The sequence below is a fragment of the Lissotriton helveticus genome, chromosome 2_1 (genome assembly GCF_964261635.1).
Source record: "Lissotriton helveticus chromosome 2_1, aLisHel1.1, whole genome shotgun sequence".
NCBI classification, from domain to species: domain Eukaryota; kingdom Metazoa; phylum Chordata; class Amphibia; order Caudata; family Salamandridae; genus Lissotriton; species Lissotriton helveticus.
Window position 1 is genome coordinate 372,274,694 of NC_136059.1, and position 16,173 is coordinate 372,290,866.

General features: G+C 50.7%; 1 protein-coding gene across 3 annotated transcripts in view; it reads right to left on the reverse strand.

The window, feature by feature from the left end:
• Positions 1-16,173, reverse strand: part of RICTOR (RPTOR independent companion of MTOR complex 2) — a 1,600,666-nt gene that overhangs the window by 959,801 nt on the left and 624,692 nt on the right. The gene's annotated exons all lie outside the window — the stretch shown is intronic.

The following is a 16,173-nucleotide window of genomic DNA, read 5'->3' on the forward strand; positions in this document are numbered from 1 at the left end:
ATGGAGGGAAGAATATAGGTGAAGGGTTAGGAGCCTATATTGGGGTACCAATATGCAATATAACAAAAGAAACAACACTCAAGACATCCACCACCAATCTATAAAAATAGAGTATATTTTTATAAATGTATGGGCACAAAAACTATAAGACCCACCAGTGGCTTCAGTAGATATGGATTTTACAAGAAACAATAAATCAACTCTTTTCACTCAACTGTGAACAATCATTGGCAAATTCAAAGAATGTGACACTTCAAAATTTAATCTAGAAAAAGAGTGGAACGTGGTTACTTAGAGTTACTTTGGGCAACCAACCCCGGCAGGGAGCCTGTCAAGGGGACCAGTAATGTCCAACAAAACGGTTACCTCCTCAAGAAAAGCAGTCTTCAGTCCAGTTCCAGCATCAGTTCCTCCATGCCACCAACCTCTATGGAGTGGTCCTGATGCAAGGGATACAGGAGGCTAAATTTGTTCAGAGATGCTGAAGAGACTGCAGTCAACTGGGGTGTTCCTGGGTCTACTCCTGGGTCCACCGTCCTGGTGAGGTGATTCTAGCCACAGATGTCGACGTCCCAAGTCGTCTCTGGATCAGCAGAAGTCCAGTCGCCACTGGGCTACCAGTCACCCGTAACAGCAGTTTCCTTCTTTTGGCGATAACTTCTGGGTAACCAAGCTACACTCTGCTGAATCTATGTGGTCCAGTACACTGGAGTGCAATTTTTGAGTGTCAGGTCCTGGTCTCTGGGGCTGCACAGCGGCGAGGAGCAGCAGCGATCACTCAATCAAGGCTACTAACTTGTGTGGCAGACTTATTTTGCATTTATAGCCCTGTGCTGAAAACAGGAAATCAGTCAACACACTCTTGGAGTCTCTACTCCAAACATGGCTCGGTGGACTTCTCCTCCAACAGTAGGACATAGCTCCTTTCCTTCGCTAGCCCAAGGAGCAGCAGGTGCAGTATAACTTCAGTGCAGTTTCTTCACCAGTTCCAAGGTTAGCTGGGGAGTACTTCTTTTGGCTATCTTCTTCCAGTCCAGTGAGATCTGAGTTCTGGGGGCCAAAGAGGACTCCTCCCCCAAAAGGCTCTTTCTGGGCATAAAGGTCATGGTCACTAGCCAATGGGCTACCAGTATCCCTCTGCCCTGATGACGACTTCCAGTGACGTGTATAATCTAGCTAGAGAACCCCTCTCTCAGTCTCAAGTACTTGGTAGCCCATCTCTAGGAAGTGGCTACCTATGGGCTACACAACCACAGAAAAAACGGTTTGGTAACTCGTTCCCTTCTCTGTCCCCGTCTACCTGCAATCTAGGGCAGCCCCTCCCATGTGTGCTTGCTACTTACCCTTCACACGCAGCTTCTCCTCTTAAGCTCGCCTTTTGATGCCTTTTGAGCCAACACCCATTGTGGCTTATTGCCAGGAGGAGATAACACCTCCTCCAGTGGTAGGCCTCTATTTTCACCTGGGAGTCGTTCAAACGTCTCCGCAGGAGGACAGAAGGCTATCTCATGGTCAGCCTAAGCAAATGTCCACTGGATAACTGAGTAACAAAGTGGTAACTTATTAAAAGTTGCATGTGGCAACAAGTTACATTAATTTCGACTTGGGTATCAAGTCGACCATAATGTAACAAGTTGTTCGATACCTTTAACCCCTTGCCTGCGGTCGGAATTCCGCTCTGTGCTAGACATTCCGATCGCGGGCGTGGTCGTGACGGCTCCCGGCCGTCATCAGCACATGAGCACTGTGAGCCATGACGGACGGGAGCCGTCACCAGCATGCAAGGGGTTAAGTATCAACTTTGGTAGTCCGATTCAGAAGTTACCACAGCTGAGTTGTCAGTGTGCAACTCTGTACTTGCCAATAGGGTTACCAGTCCATCTCGAAGAAAATTGTGGGATTTTACTGCTAGAACATATTAAACACATATTCTACTTTACTAATGAGCTGCACCCTGCCTTAGGACTCAATGGGCCTGCTATAGGGGTGCCTTATACACATAAAAAGTGAGTCTCAGTGTTGCCATTGATCAAAATGACAACATTGAGTTAGTAGTTTAAAACTTCCCTTCCAATCTGTGGTGGCAGACTGGGAGTCATGTTTTGCTTTGTCATACTTGTGGGGGCACAAGTAGAGCTGCAGTCCACGAGTAACACTAACCTAACTGGCCCAATGTACCCATGGTACCATATACTATGGACTTACTAGTCATTTAAGCTATGCCAAATAGGTGTAGTTAATCAACCATGTACCTTTTTGTGAGGAAATGGTGTGTATTCTTTAATGTTGCTGTTCGACCTCTTAGTGTAATACACTTACCAACCCCTACCTTTCGTTTTTCAAACCTTCAGTTCAACAAATGTTAGCTGAGGCTCTGAGGAGCAAGGCATACATAAACAAACAAGTAAAAAGCAAATAAACGTTGTCCATATAAGACACCAAGGAAGTCCAACACCAATTTATGAAAATAGATTGTCTTTTTTATATTGCAGAAATTTTGAATTTACAAGGTAAAGTAAATCAAGGTATTTTCACTCAACCACAAATAAGCAGTGGCCCATTCAACTAATTTGACACATAGAAACGGTTTCACTAAAAGGTTTGAGCTAGGTGTAATGCAGTCATTTGAAGTCACTTAAGGGGACCAACTCCAGTTGGGAGCCAGTCAGGGGGACCAGCATGGTTCTCAGAAACAGTTACCTTAGCAGAAAAACCAGTCTCCAGTTAGTTTCGGGCACTTTTATCCTTTGCAGGAATTTCCTTTGGAAATCGTTTGGATGTAAGGGATGAAGGATGCTGAGGATGCTGTGGATATGATGAGTTTGATGGGGGTGTATGATGGGGGTCTTCCTACGACTACTCCTTGGTCCAGGAAGAAGGTGAAGTAGCCCTGGTTACAGGGTTGATGACCCTCAAAGCCCTCTCAATGCTGCCAGAAATCCAGTAGCCACTGGACTCCCAGCCGCCATGTATCGCAGTGATGTGCCCAGCCCTTCCAGGGCTGACGACTAGTTCTATGGAGGTCCCAGCTACACCTCGACAACACCCCCGTGGTCAGCAAATGCTGTGGCAACTTTGTGCTTCAGGTCTTGGTGCGCTGCGTTTAGCGGCAGGTTAAAGACTAGGGGCTATAAACTTGCCTGAGCAGGCTTCTCAGCTGTTGTGTCCCTCTGCTGTGAACAAGAGGCGAGGTCACTGACCCTTGTAGCCTCTTATCTTTGGCTGGGCTCTGGAGACAACTTCTCCTCGAGCAGGACACAGCAGGCATGGTCCCTCTCCTTTGCTAGCCACCAGGTGCAGTCCATGCTAGTGCAGTCTCTCTTTGCTGGTTCCATAGTGCATATGGGAAGTCCTCCTTTAAGTCCAGTCGAGATCTGAGTTTAGGGTACATAGTGGTTATTGTCAGATATGCCCTCAGGAAAGGATTCGGTTGATAGCCAATGGGCTACTAGGTTCCCTCCCACCTGATTACCACTTCCTGCGAAGGGTGCCTTCTGGGAAACCCAGAATGCACCATTTTGTCCACTTCCAATATGGTAAGACCAGTCTCCCGGCGAGTAGACCTCAATGCCAAAACCAAGAGTGACGGCAACCAAATGGGCTACATGCCTCTAGAAAACCAGTTTGGCAACTGGATTCCTCTCTCCAGTTCCAAGTGCCAGCCTATCTACCTGAAAAATGGAGTAGCCCCTCTCCCAATTCTTACCCATTTACCCTTCCGCCTTTTGGGCCCACACATGAGTAGGCCTCTGTTGTATCCTTTTCTGGGAACCGTTAGCATGTCTACAACGATGGCAGAAAGCGGTCTTGGCGACAGAATCCCATGTGCACCCAGTATGGGCAGAGGGGACTAAAGGCAACAAAGACAACAAAGCGGCAACTTTGCTAAAGTTGCACAATGCAACTTGTTACATTAATTTCGACCTGAGAAAGAAGTCAGGGTTAATATAACAAATTGTTTAATACCTTGGATGACCCACTTTGGTTGCACTAGTCCAATATTAGCGTCTCTGTACTCGCTAATTGGGCAACAAAGTCTTTCCACAGTAAAAACGTCAATTTCACGTTTTTTATGATGTATTACAATAAAAGTGTGCTGCACGTGAGATATGTTGCACTCTGCATTAGAACTTGATAGGCCTGCCACAGGGGTGACTTACACATATGACAGGGGGAAAGACTAGCTTAGCCATTCCTTTAATGGCAAAGTCTGGTTAAGCAGTTTAAACTGCTCTTCTAGTCAGCAAAAGGCAACTGGAAGTCTCGTTTTGCTTGTGCCACACTCAGGATGGCACAACCAGTGCTGCATTCCCTGAGATGACCCTAAACAACTTACGTGCCATGGGTAGCCTGGGTACCATTTACTAGGGACTTACACATAAGTTAGCATAGCCAATTAATTCTGAGCCAATTCGACATATATGTTTACGGGTAAAGGCACTGGCACTGAGGCCTGGTTAGCAGGCCACAGTGTACTCTGAGTTGAAAAAACAGCTGCATCAGTCCAAAAACTTGGAGGTGACAATATGTAGGAAGCTGGCTCTCTATAAACTATACCAAAGTGAGGTATAGTGTGCACAGAGTCCAGTGGAACCCCCAAGATAGGCAGAGGGAAAAGTAGACAGCACCTTACTCTCTGTTGGTGGCAGTGTGGTCGAGCAGCAAAGCTTTATCAGAGTAGTGTTAAGCATTTGTTGTACACAATCAGCAAATGAATGCACACACTCTTTTCAATAGGATGTCAAGTAAATTACTTTACAGACTACTTTTCTTACAAAGTGCAGTATGCCTGGATACAGCACCGGGGCATTTCCTGTAAACTGGTAAGTAAAAGAGTTTTAGTTATTCGGTTACAGTTTTAACGATTTTCATAGATTTTCCAACTCCACACTTAGAAACTTTTCACAGAAAAACAGTCAATGCTATCAAATGGGGGAAGGATAACGTTACTTGCCCAGTAAACGTCTGTTCTTGGCATGTACAGCTGTAGATTCATATGCTTTGCATACTCCTGCCATCTAGTGTTGAGTCTGGATGTTTGCAGTTTCTTGTTCTTCGAAGAAGTCTTTTCCAGTCAAAAGGTAGGTGACACCTGCTTTTGGTGATAGTGCACATGGGCATCGACTCCACCCGCAGAGGGTGAGAATGGAGTTAGAAAGAGTAGAACAGAGATGTCCATGCATATGTATGTTTACTAAAGAGAGAACTGTAGCAGCTACAGGTACCCGAAGAGGCAGGAGGGTTCATGTGAATCTACAGCTGTACATACCAAGAACAGACGTTTATTGGATAAGTAACGTTATCCGTTCAAGGCATGTGAGCTGCTGATTACATGCTTTGCATAGACAATATAGCGGTAATCTCCCAACGCAGTGGCTAACCTCTAGCTGTTGGAGTTGTCTGAAATAGTGTTTCAAGTACTGCTTGGACCACATTAGCTTGTTGTCTCGCTAACACATCTACAAAGTAGAGTTTTGTGAATGTGTGCGGTGTAGACCATGTTGCAGCTTTGCAAATGTCCACTATGGGAATGTTTCCTAAGAACGCCATAGTAGCCCCTATCTTGCAAGTGGAATGCGCTCTAGGGTGTATAGTTAAAGTTCTCTTTGCTTTTGCATAACAGGTTTGAATACATTTAACAATCCACTATGCAATACCTGATTTGGAGACACGATTGCCCTTATGCGGTGGTGCAAAAGCAACAAAAAGTTGTTTGGTCTTTCAAAATGATTGTGTTCTTTCGATGTAGTATAAGAGTGCTCTTCAGAAATCTACGGTGTGTAGCGCTCTTTCTGCAACAGAATCAGGTTGAGGGAAGAATACTGGTAATTCTGCAGACTAATTTATGTGAAATACAGAGACTACTTTAGATAGAAATTTAGAGTTTGTGCGCAGAACTACTTTATCTCTATGAAGATGGAAAAATAATTCTTCTATTGTTAGTGCATGAAGTTCACCAACTCTCCTTAGTGAAGTGAATGCAATGAGGAAAGTGGTTTTCAATGAAAGAAACTGTGACTCACACAAATGCATGGGTTCAAAGGGTGGGACCATTAATTTTGGGAGGACTATGTTAAGATTCAACACTGGGGCAGGTGGGAATCTTGGAGGTATAACTCTTTTAAATCCTTCCATGAAAGCTTTAATTATGAAAAGCAATAGATGTTACCTATTTTGTAGGTTTGCAGCTATTGCAGCAAGATGTAGGCAGATGGAGTTGTAAGCCAATCCTGACTGCTGCAAGTGTAAAAGATAATGTTTTGTATGGAAGCATCAAGAGGGTTGATGTGATTGTTATGGCAATAAATAACAAAACGCTTGCATTTGCTGCGCAAAATGATCTAGTGGGAGGCCTTCTGGCCTCCCTTATGATTTTCATACAGTCTGGTGGAAGGTTTAGATAATCAAACTCCATGACTTCTGGAGCCAGATCACGAGGTTCAGTTGTTTGGGATCTGGGTGTCTGATTTCTCCATGGCTCTGTGTAAGGAGACTGGGTGTTAGGTGCAGCTTTTGATGCGGAACGAGAGAGATTCCCAACAGGATTGTGAACCATGGTTGATGGGCCCATGTGGGAGCTCTTAGGATCAATGTGAGGGATGTTTTCCTGAGCTTCCGAACCACTGCTGGAATGAGTGGGAGAGGCGGAAAAGCATAGGCAAATATGCCTGACCAGTTCAGCCATAGTGCTTTGCCCTTGGATAACTGGTGTGGGTACCTGGAGGCGAAGCTTTGGCATTTTGCGTTTTGGTGTGTGTAGGAAAGTGGGTTTATGTTGCAGTAACCCCCCACTTCTTGCCAGTCTACTGATGCACTTTTTCTTTGTGTGCCCTGACGCCCTGCCAATCATGTGCCCAGGGCCTGTGTTCTTTCCCCAAAACTAACTCAATTGACATCCCTGGACACATGTCAGCCCCTGGTAAATAGTACCACAGGTACCCAGGGCACTATGACCAGACAAGACCTCTAAGGGCTGCAGCACTTATTGTGCCATCCGTAGAGGCCCTGTACCCTGACACTCACACACTGCCTTTGCAGGGTGCATGTCTTGGTGCACAACATAGTGAAGAGTCGACATGGCACCCATCCCTGTGTGCCATGCCCTATGCCAGTGGTGAGGGTACAGGTGCATAAGCCATGCACCCCTACAGTGCCTAAGTCCATTCCTGGGCACTGTAAATGCAGCACAGCCATTAAGAGTATATGGTGCTGGGGGTTTATCATTACAAACTCCAGAGCACCATAAGCACAAGTTACTTACCTTCGGTAACGATATAGCTGTAAGAAACATTAGTTAGTGTTAGAGTCCTTACCTTAGAATATCCCCAGGCATCAGACTGGATTCGGAATGTTTTCGTCAGCAGTACTCCTGCGCGTCGGTAGGCGTCATCTGCGGCTCCGCGTCCGTCGGCGGCGGTGTGATCGCTGGGATGACGTTGGAGTACTTAGAAGCCGCACTCGCGAGCTGACGTCAGTTCTGTACATAGCTTTCCACGCCAGGAATCGCAGAGCCATGCAAGAAACAGACACTGGTGCCATGAAACTAGGGCCCTCAAAGGGAGATACCTTAACCCTAGATATCGCTTCGCAGAACGGGGAGGATGGATGGGGCGGTAAGGAATATAACACTAACTAATGCTTCTTACAGATATATTGTTACCGAAGGTAAGTAACTTGTGCATCTGAAAGAAACACGTGTTAGGAACCTTACCTTAGAATAGATACCCCAGCACTACCAACCCCGGTGGTGGGCCTGCGAACAAAGATCACACCAGGAAATCCTGGAGAATGGAGCGGCAGAAAAAGCCATCTCTCCGGACTTGGCTGTCCAGGCAGTAGTGCTTGGCAAACGTGTGCAGCGAGGACCACGTAGCTGCCTGACAGATGTCCTGCAAGGGGACACCCCGACCCAGGGCAGTAGTAGCTGGTGTGGCCCGAGTGGAATGGGTGCGCAGACTCACAAGAGGCTCCTTTTTAGCCAAGGAATAACAGACCTTGATGCAAAAAACGACCCATCGAGAGATGCTCCGCCTATACACCGCCCTTCCCTTCTTAGCGCCCACATAGCCAACAAAGAGTTGGTCATCCACCCGGAACTGTTGTGTGCGGTTGAGGTAAAAGGAGAGCGCATGTTTTGGGTCCAGGCGGTGGAGCCTCTCTTCCTGTTTCAAGGGATGCGGAGGCGGAAAAAGGTGGGCAAGGTAATGGACTGGCCGATGTGAAAGGCAGTATCAACCTTGGGCAGAAAAGAAGGACGAGTCCTCAGAGGAAAGGAGGCTTTGATGAAAGAGCCTGGAGCTCACTCACTCTTCTGGCAGAGGTGATGGCAACCAGGAAGGCAGTTTTGAGAGTCAGAAGACGAAGAGGACAATTATGAAGTGGCTCAAAGGGAGCGCACATCAGATAAGTAAGAACAAGGTTCAAGTCCCACTGAGACATCACGAAAGGAACAGGAGGGAACGTGTGTGATGCCCTTCAAGAATCTATTTACAACAGGGAACTTGAAAAGAGAAGGCTGATCAGGAAGCCTCAAGAAGGCTGAAGCGGCCGAGAGATAGCCCTTCATAGTGCCCAGAGCAGAGCCCTGCTGGGCAAGAGAGAGAAGAAAGACGAGAACGTCCGGAAGAGGGGCAGAAAGAGGATCCAAAGCCTTTGCTGTGCACCATGCCACAAATTTGTTCCACCTGCAGGCGTATACCATTTTTGTGGAGGGACGCCTGGCTGCCAAAATCACATCACAGACTTCAGGAGGCAAGTTAAATGGCCTCAACTGTCACCGCTCAATCCCCACGCATGTAGGTGGAGACTGGACAGGTTCGGGTGGAGGACCGTCCCCTGTTGCTGCGACAGAAGGTCCTCCTGAAGAGGCAGACAAATCGGGGGATCGACTGACATACTGAGTAGCTCGGGATACCAGTATCTTCGTGCCCAGTCCGGAGCCACAAGGATGACTTGGGCCTTGCCGCGTCTGATCTTCTTCAGCAATCTGGGCAGAAGTGATATAGGCGGAAAGGCGTACAACAGACCGCAACTCCACTCGCGACGAAAAGCATCTCCGAGCGAGAGTCGCATTGGAAATTCTAACGCAGAGAACTGATGACATTGCCCGCTCTCTTCTGTGGCAAATCAATCTAACCAAGGCTTTCCCCACTGCAGAAAGAGACCTTGCGCCATGTCCGAGTTAAGATGCCATTCGTGGTCCATCATGCACCGACAGCTGAGTTAGTCCGCTCTGGCGTTCAGGGAACGTGCCAGATGTTGAACCACAAGGGTGACGCCCTGGTGTTCCTGCCATGTCCAGTTGCACAGCGCCTCCTGACAAAGGGTCCACGACCCCACCCCACCCTGTTTGTTGCAGTACCACATGGCAGTGGTGTTATCCGTGAACACCTGCACTACACTTCACCGGACAGAGGGACGGACTGCCTTCAGTGCAAGTCGGACCGCCCGCAGCTCCAGAAGGTTGATATGTATTCGGGACTACGCCGGAGACCAGAGGCCTCTGATCTCCGCCTCTCCCATGTGGCCCCCCCATTCCAGGAGGGACGCATCTGTCACCACTGTGTGCTCCGGTTGGGGTAGGGATCTGCCGTTGACCCAATCACGGTCCGTGAGCCACCACTGCAACTGTCTTCCAAGTGCCCTCCGAGATCAGGATGTGGTCGGAAAGGTTGCCCTGATGCTGTGCCCACTGGAACTTCAGGTCCTACTGCAGAGCCCGCATCCGCCACCTGGCGTGATGTACCAGCAGGATGCAAGAGGCCATCAGCTCCAGGAACCGCAGCGTCATCCTGACCGAGACTCGTGATAAAGGCTAAAAGATCGGAATCAGAGCCTGAATATCCGAACCGCTGCTCGGGAGGATAAACCCAAAACTGCGCCGAGTCCAGAACCGCTCCACTGTAGAGGAGCTTCTGAGAGGGGCACAGGTGTGACTAAGGCACGTTGATGGAGAACCTCAGCGAGTGCATGAGATCGGCCGTAGTCTGGAGGTGGGAGACGACTGTCTGGGATGAGCCCGCCTTCAACAACCAGTCGCCGAGATAGGGGAAGACTGGAGCCCCTGATCTGCGAAGATGAGCTGCGACCACCGCCATCACTTTCCTGAACACACATGGGGCACTGGTGAGGCCGAAGAGGAGCATGGTAAACTGATAAAGTGCTCGTGGCCTACCGTGAACCGCAGGTAGCGCCGGTGGGCCGGCAGGACGGAGATGTGGAAATAGGCGTCTTGCAAGTCCAACTCTACCATCCAGTCTCCAGTCTCCAGGGCAGCCAAGACCTGAGCTAAAGTCAGCATCTTGAACTTCTCCTTGCGGATGAAGCCGTTGACGCTCCGGAGGTCCAAGATAGGGCGCAGGCTCCCTTTGTCCTTCTTGGGAACCAGAAAGTAGAGTGAGTAGCAACCACGTCCTACTTCTGGCCCAGGAACGCGCTTGATGGCCCCCTTGGCCAAGAGGGACGTAACTTCCTTCTGCAGAAGCTACGAGTGATCCCCCGACATGTGGTGGTACTTCGGTGGCATGGCTGGAGTGGTCGCCTCGAAGGGGAGGGAGTAGCCCCATCGGACGATTTGCAGCACCCACCTGTCCGAAGTGATGGTGCGCCAGTGGAGTAGGTGATGGCGAACCCTGCGCCCCCACTGGCGTTGAATGGGCCTTACAGCTCGGACTAGGAAGGCTTTGAGGCAGATGCTGCTGGAGTGGATGTGGACTGACCGGGCCTCTGTCCCACTGCACCGCCACGGCGGTTACCACGTCTGCGACCGTGTTGAGGTTGGTTCTGCGGCCTGTGGCTGGACGAAAGTGTGGGGGCGCCCCTTCCCTGGCCACGAAACGGGTAAAAAGCAGAAGTCTGCTGGCGCTGGCCCAACAGGCCCAAGGACTTGGCCGTAGCCCTGGAGTCCTTGAAACGCTCAGGCGCATTGTCTGCTTTGTTGGCAAAAAGGCGACGGCCATCGAAGGGCGTGTCTATGAGCGTGTTCTGGGCATCCCCCGAAAAATTGGCAGACCTCAGCTAGGCACGGCGACGGATCGCCACCGTCGTGGAAATCGCTCTGTCCAGCGAGTCTGTGGTATCAATTCCACATCGGATGGAATACTGTGCCACATCTTGGCCCTCAGCAAGAGCCTGGGAGAGCCGTGTCCGGGCCTCCTCCAGACACTGAGGCAGCACGTCCGACACCGTATCCTACAGAGAGTGGGTGTAACGGCCCAAAAGGCATGCGGAATTAATGGACTGCAACCCTAAACTGACTGAGGAGAACAGGTTCTTCCCAAACTAATCTAGCCTTTTGGATTCCCGATCCGGGGGAGTGGGCGGGAATGCGATCTGGGACGTAGAAGCCTGGATCACCAGGCTCTCGGGAGTGGGGTGCACCGACAGAAAGCAGGGGTCGCCCGGAGCCGAGCAGTGGCGTCGGGCCACGTTCCGATCCACAGGGGTGGAGGGCCTGGACCAAGTGCCCATCAGAACGTCGGAGAGGGCCTCATTGAACGGCAGCATAGGCTCCGAGGAGCTTACTGGCGGTCGAAGCACCTCAATGAGGAGATTAGTCCTCACAGCCGCAGCAGGGAGCTCAAGAGCCAAGGCCTTGACTGCCCTACGCAACACCACACCATATGTAGCACCCTCCTCCGTAGCCTCAGAGGGGGGAGAGAAGAAACCATTATCAGGCGATGTGTCAAGACCACTGGCCTCCCCCATCTCATCTGCCCAGTTCTGACTTAACTGGCACTGTTGTGCCAGAGGGTCCTCAGACCCCTCCCAGTCCTCCCCTTCATTTGTGTCCTGATAAACAGGCCTAAAGGACGGAGCCAGGTCGTAAGTTAAGGCCTCACGCATCGATGCCGGAGACAGCGCCGAGCGGCGCCGTTCCGGCGTCGGACCCGGACCGGGTCTGAAACCGGGGATGGCGTCGTCTGGGTACAGCGTCGTCAGAGGACGGCGCCAGGAGGGGCACCTTAGGGGTCGGTGCTAGCAGAGGAGTCGTGAGGTCAACTGGCGTCGACCGGGATCCAGGCTTGGATCCCGAGGGGTCCTGCGGCGTCGGGGCCGAAGTCGCAGACGTCGCCGAAGCCGCCGACACACTAGGACCCCCAGTCCAGTCCGAAGGCACACCGGCGGGCCTCGACAGCGGAAAGAGAGTCCCCATGGCCATGAGGAAATCTCGAATCTTGGAGTCGTGTGAAGCCCAGGGACCGGATGGTGTGGGGCCAGACACGACTCCTGCGGCTCCAGCGGAGCCGCGCGGTGGTGCCACCCAAACCCCCGACCGAGTCGCGCAACCATAATAGCCCGACGAGTGGTGATGGCTCGACGAGCATCCATGGGTGCAGCTCTGCGACCGGTCCCTCAACTTCCTCCTTGACCGGGACCTCGAACGGAGCGGAGCCGCCTGCCGGAGCTGGGGAAGCTTACAGGACCGCTCCCGTCTAGCTTTCGAGGTCAAGGCCCGGCAAGTCGGGCACGACTTGTGCCCCGACTGCCGGGCCTCGTCGTGGTCGGCCCAGAGACAGTAGAGACACAGGCGGTGGGGGTCGGTCACCGGCATCAGGCGGTGACAGGCGTTGCACGGTTTAAATCCAGGCCTCCTTACTGGCACCAGGAGTCGAAACGACTCGAAAAAGATAGTCAAAAAAGTTTGGCAAAAAGTGACTAAGGGTACTAGCTCTTCCAGGATCTGCGCTTGCTGGAACAGAAAAAAGAAGAACTGACGTCAGCGTGCGAGGGCGGCGTCTAAGTACTCTGATGTCATCCTGGCGATCACGACGCCGAGGACGGACCCGGAGCCGCAGACAACACCTACCGACGCGTAGGGGTACTGCTGACGAAAACTTTCCGGATCCAGTCTGACGCCTGGGGATTGCCACACTGATGCCAGTGTGGGATTTAATGTAAAATGCACAACAGAGGTCATCTTAGATGCCCCCATAAACTCAACCAACTCCTAGTGAACTGACTGAGTGGCTGCTTAGGCTGCCACCACCAGACATGTTTCTGGACCCCTGGATCGAGAGCTTGCTGCTCTCGGGTGCCTGAAACAATGCACCTCCTGGGACAAGGTGCAAAGCCTCCTCCACCAGGATGGGCAGGGTTCACGAAGGAGAAGCTTCAAAGGCCTTTGTGAGCCTCGCCAGACCATTCGCTGCTTTCAGCAACAGGTCCCCACTGGTTCTTTCCCCCACTTTGGGGGGGGGGGAACCGGTGAGAAAAACATATGAGGACGAGAGGTGTGCCCACCTCTGACAAACTCCACCCCTAAGGTGGGGAGACAAGATGAATCACAATCTCGAGTCCTCGCCATCTTGAGGATGGGGGTACCCAGCCAACCAGGGACAGGCTCCTGCCCCCCTCCCACTGGAGAGTGTACCCATCCCAGGGAAAGGACCCATTGGTCCCTGCCCTTAACCTACCTGTAATGCCCCTAAATGTAGTATTTAGGGGCACCCTGAACCTTTCTTCCTCAGATACAGCAACTACAAGAAAATAAGAGAAGAAGAAGGACGACAAGCTGTGCAGAACTAACAAGAAGATGACGCCCACTGACTAGGCCCCAGCCCTACAGGCCTGTCTCCCTTCGTAACTTGCTCCTGCAGCCAGCAACCTCACAAACCCGGAGGACATGTCTGCCTGTCTGCCTCCCTTCACTTTCAAGACTGTTTCTCCGATGAACCCCGGACGTGTCTAAACTGCAGCTTCTGGTGCCAGCCAGGAACCACAAATCCAGCCCACTCTGCACCCGCCGAACCCGGCCGAAGTGACAACTTTTGAAATACAAGAATATTCTTTAAAAAAACGTACAACTAACTAAAACGAATTCTCTCAACTGTTTTCAGGAAACATCCCAGTGCTGAATCTAGGCATCCAGCAATGATATGCGTAGCCAGGTGTGCCTTCTTAGAAGGATGCCGGTGTTTATAGCTCTAGCAGCAGTGTCTGCAGCATCTAAGGAGCACCTGATAGCATTATTTGAAATAAGAAATGCGTTACTTACCTGTAACAGCAGTTGTCCAGTATTGGTGTCTTTCATAGATTCACATGCCTGAATCATTCCCCGTCGTCGAGACGGGAGCCGCCGGTAAATAAAAAAGTAATGTCCTATAGACATACATAGAGAAAATAGGCCCAAGGGTCTCCCCTTAGTGGCCTTTCCTTGTCCTTATGTAAAAAGGACCAAACTCTTACAGTCAGCCAATCAGCTCCGACCTCCCTCTAGGACCTCCCTGGGAGGAGCCCCAGTCCCTCAGATTTTCGTACGCACCCAACTAGGTTGGCGTAATATTGTTAGAGAGGGATGTGAGACCTTCCAGGGGAGGCGGGAGGGTTGCATGTGAATCTATGAAAGACACCAATACTGGACAACTGCTGTTACAGGTAAGTAACGCATTTCTTATCCAGTATTTGGGTGTCTTTCATAGATTCACATGCCTGAATCAGAATAGCTAGCAATCAGATATGCACCTGCGTGATGGAAATGCTCTGTAGTCACAGTAGACAATGCATGTGTCGTCATACAACATGTGGACAGCATAACAGTAACATCACAATAGCAAGGAACGTGCATACCTGGATGGCGGGATGTAGGAAGGCTCACATCACTGAAAGAGATGGCGAAGCACTGCCTGGCCCACTGCCGCATCCTTCTGAAGTTCGATATCCAGGCAGTAATGTCTGGAGAAAGTGTGCGGTGACTTCCAAGTCGCCGCTCTGCAAATGTCCAAGATTGGTACCCCAGCGAACAGTGCTGCGGACGTGGACATCGCCCTGGTGGAGTGAGCAGTTACATGCTCAGTTAAAGGCCGTCCGGCCTTGTCGTGGCAGAATGCAATCGCTGAGGATATCCACCTGGAGATGCTTTGCTTCGTGAGAGGCAGGCCCACTCTTGGTCTGCTGTATGCCACAAACAGCTGTGAAGATTTCCTGAGAGCCTTAGTTTTGTCCAGGTAGAATTTTAGGCACCTCTGAAGGTCCAGAGAATGCAGCGCTCTTTCCGCTGCTGTGGACGGATTTGCAAAGAAGGACCTGAGGACAATTGGCTCGTTGAGATGAAAGTCCGAAGGGACTTTAGGTATGAATTTAGGGTTTGGTCTCAGCACTACCCTGTCTTGTCTGAATTGCATATATGGTTCCTGAATGGACAAAGCTTGCAGCTCGCTAACTCTCCTGGCTGATGTTAGAGCGAGCAAGAGTGGTGTTTTCCAGGAGATGTGTTTGATGGATGCTCGATGGATGGGTTCAAACGGACTTCTCATGAGTTGGTTGAGTACCAGATTCAGTTGCCATGTTGGAGGGACTTTCCGAGGCCTCGGAAAGGATCTGTAGAGCCCCTTCAGGAATTGTTTGACTAGTCTACTGGACCACAGAGAAGGTCCTGTGAAAGTCCTAGTGAATCTAGAGATAGCTGCGAGGTGAACCTTTATGGATGCATGTGCCAGGCCTGACTGTGCTAAATGCAGCAGGTATGGTAGTATTTGTTCAGGGGTGACTGAGAGTGGTCGTAGATCCCGATCCACACACCACATGCAGAACCGTTTCCACTTGAGAGTGTAGGTTTTGTTTGTACTATCCGCTCTCGCTTTCGACAGGATATCCCTGCAGTCCTGCGGGATATTTAGTCCACTGAACTCCCTGTGCTCAGGAGCCAGGCCGACAACTTGAGTGATTGGAGGTTCGGGTGTTGCACCTGACCGTTGGACATTGTTAAGAGGTTCGGGTGCTGCCTCAGACGGATCGGTGACCTGATGGAAAGTCGAAGTAGATCCGAGAACCAGTGTTGTCTCGGCCAGAACGGGGCAATCAGGATTAGGGTACATGGCTCCGCCTTCATCTTCCTGAGGAGCCTCGGGATCATTGGAAACGGAGGAAAGGCGTACGCAAACGCGCTGGACCATCCGATGGAGAATGCATTCCCCAGAGACCCTTGTTGGGGATGCCAGCTTGCGTAGTGCGGACATTTGGTGTTTTCTTTGGTGGCAAACAGGTCGATGTTCGGGACTCCCCATTGAGAGAAGACGTGTTCCAGGGCGTTGTCGCTCAGCTCCCACTCGTGGGAGAGGGATCTTTGCCTGCTCAGGGCATCCGCGATAGTATTGTCTTTTCCGGGGACATAGTCCGCCTTGAGTTGGATCCCGTGTAACACCAGCCAGTTCCAGATTTTCTGCGATTCGCGTG